Genomic DNA, 8904 nt, shown 5'->3' with positions numbered 1-8904 from the left:
TTTCCAAGGCTTTAAATCTTGGAAGCAGAAAACCTCATATTTCTCTCACAGAGCTGGTAGACACAAACTGTGAATCTTGTGGTTCATAGTCTAGTGCTTCGTGTATGAAGCCACACTCTCCCAAATGGCGAAATACTTAGGAATAAATTTAACCAGAGAAACAACTAACCTATACAAAGAAAAATACAAACTACTACAAGAAACCAAAAGAGATTTTAAAAATGGAAGAATATGCCATGTTCATGGATAGGAAGACTTAACATTGTGAATACCTCAACCCTACAGAAACCAATCTATAGATTCAATATAATCTCAATCCAGATTCCAAATTTGTTCTTTAAAGACATGGAAACATTGATCATTAACTTTATCTGGAAAGGAAAAAGTCTTTGATAAGCAAAGTATTACTTAAGAAGAACAAAGTTGGAGACCTCTCACTTCTTGATCTCAAAATCCACTACCCAGCCTCCATGGTCAAAACAGCCTACTACCAGTACAATGAAAGATACACAGATTAATGGAAGATAATGGAGAACGCAGAAGTAAATCCATCTGCATGCAGTCCACTGATCTTCAACAAAGGGCCAAAACACATTAAATAGGGAACAATTATTCTCTTCAACAAATTGTGCTGGCAAAGCTGGAAATTTATTTGCAGAAAAATGAAACAAGATCCATACATCACACCATATATGAAAACAAACTCAGCGTGTATTTAAGACCTAAATGTATAGCTAGAATTATAAAGATCATCAATGAAAAAATAGGAACAGACTTAGGTGCTCTAATATATGGCATAAATACACTGTCAATCAAAACTATAAAACACACAAACAGTAGAAGACAAAATAGATGTCTGAGACTTTCCTAAACATTAGACACATGGGTGCATCTGAAGATTTTGCCAAATAAGTAAAAAGAGTGTGCACAGACTTAGAAAAATATTTTATGATGAATTATCAGACAAGGGACTAATCTCTAAAACTTATAGAAAACTAAAGTACCTCTATAAGAAAAAGACAATCCTGTTAAGAAATGTTCAAAAGACAATCCTATTAAGAAATGTTCAGAAAACATGAATAGAAAAATAGAAAACTTCACCAAAGAAGACATTCAAGTGACGAACCAATATATAAAATAATGTTCACACTCATTAATTGCTATTGCTATTATTTTCAAGTTCCATCAAGTCGGTTCTGACTCACAACGACCCTGTACAGGGTTTTCAAGGAATGGTTGATGTGTTTGAACCATCAACCTTGTGGTTAGCAGTCCAGTGCTTATTCTATGTCACCATACCAGGACTCCATTTTAGAGGGATGTAAATCAAAACAACAGTGAGATATGATCTCACACAAACATTAATAACAAATTTCAAAAACACAGAAAACAAAAACTGCTGATGAGAATGTGGAGAGACTGGGATCCTCCTACATTGCTAGTGGGTTGTAAAATGGTGCGATCTCTCTGTAAATCTGTATCCATGTTCATTACAGCACTATTCACAACAGCAAAAATATGGAGACAGCTTAAATTCATCAACAGAGGAATGGATAAACAAACTTTGGTACACATACAATCGAATACCATGCAATGTTGAAGAATAACGATGCATCTGCAAAACACTTCATAACATGGATGAACCTGAAGGATATTATGCTGAGTGAAATTAATCAATCACAGAAGGACAAATATTGCATGATACCACTATTATAAAAACTCTAGAAAATGTTTTCAGGCTAAAAGAATCACCCCATTTAGGGGTGGGAGAGAAGAGAGAGTAATTCACTGGCTACAGGGTAGAAAGATGTTAAGTTGGGTGATGGAGAGGACAAAAAGGAGAAGAGAGAAGTTGGTAGAAGAATGATGGAGACTGGTGAAGCTGTAGGGAGGTATGCAAGGAATAAAGGGGAAAGCATATACACAATGCTGGAACAACAATGTTCTATGGATAGACACATGTCAGATATGCAGGCTGAATGGGTATGAGAGGGACATTAGAAGTATACCCACAAATATATAGGAATTTGAAAGAAGATATTTTTACATGGGTATTTTTACCTTTGCTACAAACACACCTATGAATATGGTGGAACATATAGGGGGTATGAAGAGGAAAATATCTTAGATATTACCAAACATCTTAAGGAAATGAGTTGCTGGCCCTAGGAGCTCATGACCATAATAGTCTTAGGGGACACCATGGTTCATTGGCATAACATAGTCTACAAAGACAATGTTCTACATCCTACTTTGGTGAATAGTGACTGGAATCTTAAAAGCTCATGAATGGCCATCTAAAGTGCGACTATTGGTCTCTCCATGTGTAGAAAGAAGAATGATAAAATTGGAAGATGATTGGAATCAAATAGTTCAATGGACCAATGAAGCAGGTGAACATCAGTCACCAATGACTCAGAGACCAGAAGAACTAGATAGTGCCCAGTTACCATTATCAATTGCTTTGAAAGGGATCATATTAGAAAGTGCCAGACCGAGTGAAAGACAATGTGGAACAAAACTCAGAAGTACTTTGAAAAATAGAAGACCAAGCTTCCTGGTCAGAAAGAAACCGAAGGAACCCAAGACATGGCTCTCAGTTACCCTTCAGGTCTGGAAATGAACTCACCCTCATGACCCAATTATCAGCCAAGCAGTAAATATGTATACAAGAGGGGATGGGGTTGCAATAATACTAGTAAGGCATGCTCTCCATGGAATGATCAGTCATTCAAGATTAAAAGGGCAACAAATACCTCAGGACAAGGTTGAAAAGGGATGGGAAGGATGGTGGAATGAAAACAGGAACCACAGGGAGGAAGTGAGGGATAACTGTTGTTGCATGGAGGGGATTGCAGTCATTAACATGAAACAAAGTGTATGATTTGTTAAATGTAAAACCGATGATTGTCTCTGTAAACCTTCACTCAATTCACAATAAAAAGTTTAAAACAATATATAAAGGAAAATAATTAAATCCAGAAGTAATGCTAAGGTATTCATTTCTCACAGGGCAAATACTGACTAACGAGAAAGAAGAAGTTAGGAGGAACCATGCAGATCAACTCCCCTGCTTTCCTACCTCCCGTGAACTGCTCTGAGGCAGTATCTGTACAGCTTTCCCAGAAGCATGCAACTTATGGCTCTTCACAGGCTGTCCTGGAATAGTATTACATTGTCTCCCTTCCTTTTCCACTCACTCTTGTCCCAAATTTGTCCTTCCCAAACACAGCATCAGCACTTGATTCCTTGCCTCTGATTCTATTCACTAAAAAAGCAGTCTAAGACTATAGGTCTGCTAAACGGTAGCAACAATGGATTAATTTATGAGAACTGAGTTGTAGGAATTGACCAGCTAAAGAAAATAATAAAAAGCAATCCTAATTCTTTCCATTGGAAGCATGAAGTTGAAAGAGAGAGGGAAACTAACTTTTATTGATATTCAGTGTATTCTGGGCACCTTTTATACATTATCATCACCTCATATAATAACATTGGTTTTATTCAAAAGATAAGGAAACTAAACTTTAAGAGATTCAGTAACTTACCCAATGCCTGTTTTCATAAAAGATTGTTGATATTCAGAACTATGTTTGTTAATCCCAAACTGTAGAATGACTCCCATTAGTAGATGGAGAAGCTAGGAAAAGATTTATTTTTGTAAATAGACACTCTAATTAAAATTGAAGCATAAAAAAATCACTCCATGAACAACTATATTAAGAGTTCTTTTTGAGTGAAAGCAGGAGCAAAATAACAAAAGTAAAGATTGTAACAATTCTGTCACACAGTACCTTCTAAATTACATCAAATAAATAGTCTCAGCTAGGAAACATTTTGAAAAGAGTGAGTGCAAACTTCTAATAAAACTTTAAAAGCACACACACAAAAAACTAGTATATGAAAAGAAATCACTTCCATAAAAAAGAGAAAAATCCAAAGGCTAATTGTACTGTCCATATATTGTTGGCAGATATTTTTAAATACAAACTCTAGAACTGAATGTTCCAGCTTCATTAGAGCAATGCCTATGAGCATTTGGTCTGGGCCTGGACCACCAGTTGGGCCTCTACACTGGCACTGGGTACTCAGTGGGAAAATTGTCAGCACAGTTGAAGGTATTTAAGAGAAAGCCAAGATTGAAGGTGAAAGGAAATGAGATGGAGGAAATGAAACAACTGTATTATTCAAATGTGCTGCAGACAAATCTTCAGCTCTGGAAAAATGAATTCTGTATTCAGGTAAATGTATTAAGTTAATAGATTCCAGGTGTTCAAGGATAATTCATTCATCCAGCAAACATTGTTTAAGTACCTATGAAGTTGGGGCGGGGGGGAAGTGATGCTATAAGGTAGAATGTGAGAAAAGCCTGATTCATTTAAGGAATTCTTTAATTCCAAATCAATAGACTTAATTATTTTATTCTCAGACATTTATAAAATCAGCATTTTCTCCAGCATAATTTTAGTTAAGAAACTGGTAGGTTAATGTGCAGTCTTTCTATTTACAGTCTTTACCTTAGATGGTTTTGTTCCCCTTACCAAAAATAATTTGAACCAAAATTTACCCTGCTATTGTTTATGGCAGAATCTATGTGTTTACATTGATTTTGACCTAACTGTTTTCTGCAGATGTTTTACTAGAATTTTCCTAAAGACTTGCAAGGCAAAGCACATTAGGATAAGTAAGGCGATTTTTTACTGTAGTAGAAGATTATATAATCTGGAAAAAAATAAAACCATAGAACATGTTATTATGAGCCATCGAATCAGTTCTTACTCATAGTGACCCTATGCACAACAGAATGAAACATTATCCAGTCCTGAGCAAGCCTCATAAATTTTATTTTTGAGTCCGATGTTGCTACCACTGTACAACTTTTAAAAAGTACCTGCTGAATTTTAGTAATATATAAAATCTAAAAGTTTAAAAGCATAACAGTATTCATCTCATTATAATATCAAAATTATATTTCCCAAAGGGCATACTAGAACAGATAAATGATATGTATTTTTAAGCCAGTAGATCATAACAAGTAGGTTTTCCTGAAACTCAATATCTTTCTCTTTATCTTACTAAAATTGTAGATTTTTCTGTAATTCCTATAGCATATATAAGATAATGAATATGCAATTTTTCAGAATTAAAAATGGATTTAAGTCTCTAGTATGGAATTATTTGAGTTCGTGTTTGAAACACTTACTTGGTTTTATGCTAGCATGTCAGCAAATATAATTTTGGCACTTTAAGAGCTCTAATTATACCATACATAAGTACAGACATACACATCTCTAATGTTGAATTAATTTTCTAACAACATATTCCATAATATCTTCCCTAGAATTTGTTTATACACATATCAAAATATGATCTAAAAAACCATACTTTTAGCTAAATCACTTTAATACTTTTCAAGTTGTTTGGTTCATAAATATTCAAACCTAGTATTCCCTGTTGACAAGGTTTTCTTCAACAGAGTAGACAGCAATAATATTCATTTGTTTTAGAAATGGTTGAACCTGATAACTAGAATGGTCAAGAATATCTAGAAATATGAAATGACTCATTTAAAACAACTGAGGCCCAGGTGTGACATCTTTGGAGGACATGATTACAGTCTGAAATGGCTGTGAGAATGGTTTATGTTTACAATTTTTCATGATATTGCAGACTTGTCATGAAAATAAATTGCCTGTAGTCCTCTGCCATTTTCCATTCCTATCTCATCATGATAATAAGACATCAGAATTTTTACATTCAATATATTCTGAGATGAAATTTCATATAAAGATACGTAGGATGTTAAAACATTTGAGACCTATGTTTACTTGTAGATTTGTCTTATATTAATTTGTCTAACCGTAATGTATGCTCTGTCTAGTAATAATATGAAAATTAAACCATGGTTCTGAAATATGTATGACTCATTGGAAATAAGTCAGTAACCTCCAATCTCACTTTCATTCCTGGGAGGCAAGCAAATATCTTCTAAATTCAGAAATGTTCAAAACTTCATCCTGTAACCACACATAATTCATGACTACAGGAAAAGGTGGTTGCTATCATATTATTTATTCAAATCAATATGAATATTTCTGCTTGATTAGTTCACTGGTTTTTTTTTATTATCATTTCCTAAAGTGGTCCCACACACTAGGCCCCATGGTTACCAGGATCTGATCCTAGTATGTGTGATATTAGAGCCAGGCTGTCTCTCAGAAGTGCTAGAATTAGCACCTTATTAAGTAAACACATTATAGAGCACATTAGCTTTTCTTAGACATGAGTAAGGAGCTATTGTGGTCAAAAACTTTAACAACTATCAAAAAACCCCAAAAAGATGGATTTATCTGTCAATATAAGGTATGACTATATATTTTGGGGCTAGACAAATGCCAGCAAATGAGCAAAACCTAGAAAAATCATAAAGATTTCTAAAACTCTAAAAGTAAACATTAAAATAAAATTAAATCTTTGAAAGTTTGAATAAGAATATTTCCATAATCTTAAAAAAAAACAAAAAACTACTCATATTCTATTGTAATCATTTAGTTAATTCTGTCATGTGCTATACCATAATATAATATGCATGTGAACAAAACCCTGGTTGATCTGCATTAGCATATTCTCAGTTCCTAGTACTGGGTCCAGCACAGGGTGACTCTCAGTAAACATTTTCAAAGTTCATGGTGTTTATCTTCAATATCCCATAAAGAAAACTAGGTGAAAAGTACAGATCTATTAACAAGTAGGTACAAGGGGATCTGGTAGCATAGTTGTTACTAATCTGACAGTTAACATCACAGTCAACTGTTCAAAACTATTCAGGGACTCAGGGAGGGAGAAGGGCTATGTGCTGGCGGCCAGGCCTGGGCCTGTGTGGTGTACCCTTTGGTTATTTGATAATGCATGGAGGGGATGGTAATCATTGCAATGAAATGAAATATAATAGGATGAGTGAAAAGCTGATGTAAACCTCACAATAAAAACTTAAAAAAAAAGGGATACAGAACTATAACGTAGGGATATTGGATGTTACACTAAGATTTTCTGCTTTTTAATATATTTATTTTCTATTACCTATATGTTGTTGTAATTGTTACGTGCCAGCGAGTCAGTTCTGACCCTATATAGGGTTTCCAAGGAGCAGCTGGTGACCTTGAACCACCCACCTTGTGCTTTAAACTACCCACCTTGCGGTTCAAACCGACTTTGCAGTCCAAAGCATTAACCCACTTCACTGTTACATGCTCTCCTGTTTTCTTCTCTGATGACCTCAATATCTGATATAATAATACTGTCACTGTATCTACTTGTTGTGGTGTGCCGTGGAGTCAGTTCTGACTTACAGAGACCCTGTAAAGGGTTTCTGAGGCTGTAAATCTTTACGAAAGCAGAAAACCTCATCTTTCTTCCACTGATCCTTGCTGTAAAGATTTGTTCCCTTTTTTGAGCTACTATATCCATAAGTATAGGTAAAGTTCATCAAATTGTAGCAGGTTACTCTTCCCACCCCCTCTTCTTTCTTCTTCTAGTCTAGTTCTGATCATCCAGCCATCAAAGCCAAGTCAAGTGGGTACTATCTGCAAGTATGGGTGTTCTTGTGCATCTCCCCTCACTTCATATCAGCTGGACGCTTCACTCTCCGCTCTAGGCCTCTGTGGCCATGTCACTGCCTCTGGGCCCAGGAGTCCCCGGGCCTTGCCAAACTGCTGGCTATCCAGGCCTACACCCAGGTTCACAAGGGTTTATTGAATGTGGTCGGGCTTAGCTCGCAACTTCATTGCTGTTTTTTTTTTCCCCTCTTCCCCTTATTGGTGACCAACATGGTCACCAGCCAGACCATATACCTGCTCATGTATTCCCCTTAAGTCTCAGTCTTGGAAGGGGGTTTGCTATGAGGGGTCCTGACCACTTGCCTTGATGGCTCCTGGGTGAACACCTTACTTGTTCTTGTAGTAATCATTCAGACTGCCATTATTGTTTTGGAGTTTTCCTGCCGGTCTTTCTTTCACGAAGTAGCTTCGGTTCTCCTAGCCATTCCAGGCTGGTCTACTCTTCCTTTTCAGTGGAAAATCTTACCTCAGTCGGTTCTGGATTCTACCTATGGTCTTGTGCAATGTAAAGGCTCCACAGGAAACCTCTTTCTCTGGTCAACTTCTAGCCCCCTTTAAGGTATTCCACTCAGTTATAGGCTGAAGACGGACTTACAAGCTTTCTGTAGTGATGATTCTGGCTGTTCCTTTCTCCCTCCCTCAAGCATCTATTTTACAAAGGTAGGCAAGGGAAACAAAGATTCAAAAGACAGCCAAGCATCTTAACACTATTCCCTTCTTTTACCCTTTTAAACCATGTCTCAATCCCTGTATCCCACAGCCCTGTTGTTCCAAGGTTGTGCATACATCATCATTTACCTCTGTCCCATTTAGCCCATGTGAACCTGCCTAACTCTTCTCCCATCAGCCTTGTTCTTCCATTCCCCTCCCCCTTCTTGTGTATTGCCCCCCAGCCCCCTATCCCGAAGCTATCCTGAGTCTATTCCTTACCCTGTGCTCTATCTTCCCCTCTCTCCCTCCCCTCCCTCCCCTCTTCTCATCCCATACATCCTGGTGATCAGCAAATATATATATAATTTCCGCCCCCCCCCTTTTAGTGTGGGTTCTTTTTCTTAGTCTTTTACAATAATGGTCCTATGCAGTATTTCTCCTTTTGTGACTGATTAATTTCACTCAGCATAATGTCCTAGAGGTCCATCCATGTTATTCTGTGGCTTGCAGCTTCCTTGTTGCTCTTCAAGGTAGCACAGAATTCCATTGTGTGTATGCACCACAGTTTGTTTATCCATTCTTCAATTGATGGGCACTTAGGCTGTCTCCATCTTTTTGCTATTGTAAATAGTGCTGC

The sequence above is a fragment of the Chrysochloris asiatica genome, unplaced genomic scaffold, assembly GCF_000296735.1.
Source record: "Chrysochloris asiatica unplaced genomic scaffold, ChrAsi1.0 scaffold00036, whole genome shotgun sequence".
NCBI lineage: Eukaryota > Metazoa > Chordata > Mammalia > Afrosoricida > Chrysochloridae > Chrysochloris > Chrysochloris asiatica.
Note: the sequence above shows the minus strand (reverse complement) of the source record.